The sequence below is a fragment of the Pygoscelis adeliae genome, unplaced genomic scaffold, assembly GCF_000699105.1.
Source record: "Pygoscelis adeliae isolate BGI_AS28 unplaced genomic scaffold, ASM69910v1 Scaffold114, whole genome shotgun sequence".
Classification (NCBI taxonomy): Eukaryota; Metazoa; Chordata; class Aves; order Sphenisciformes; family Spheniscidae; genus Pygoscelis; species Pygoscelis adeliae.
This window is the reverse complement of record NW_008824587.1, coordinates 4,595,586-4,596,149: the sequence shown is the minus strand read 5'-3', so window position 1 is coordinate 4,596,149 and position 564 is coordinate 4,595,586.

Here is a 564-nt window from a genome sequence, read left to right as displayed (position 1 = left end):
AGGAAACTTTTCCCCCCCCCCCCCTTACTCTGTGCCAAAAGATGGTGCTGGAGAGTAATGGCTACTGAATAGAGGCTCAAAGTCTGTTTCCTATTCAGGGCCACTGAATAACTGGTTTGCAACACATGTATCTTAGACTAGGCAGGGCTGAAAGGGCAAAGCACCTCACAGGATTTTCACCTAGCTTACAGGAGCAGAGATATTTCTTCTGTATGTCTAGATCACTGTAGATGAGTGCTTTGGCTCTTGATTCTAGTTGTGGTCTTAGTTGTACAAACTAAACTTTACACAGCTATGTTAGAAGTTTCTATAAGCAGCTCCTGAAAGTATGCTGCAGTGCTTCTAGAAGCTTGCAAGCCTCCTGAACTGCCATGTGTCTCAGTGCTGAGTCCATAGGACAAGTGGACAATAGGCTATTCTGCTAGACTGTCTCTAAATTCTGATCAAATAACAGAGCCATACTCCTGCTGCTTGCTGAGTAGAGACTGCCCTATGCCTGAGCTCTACAAAGCAATTGTAAGACAGGCCAGTATTGATCATGCATGAAAACACTAGCTTTTTGCT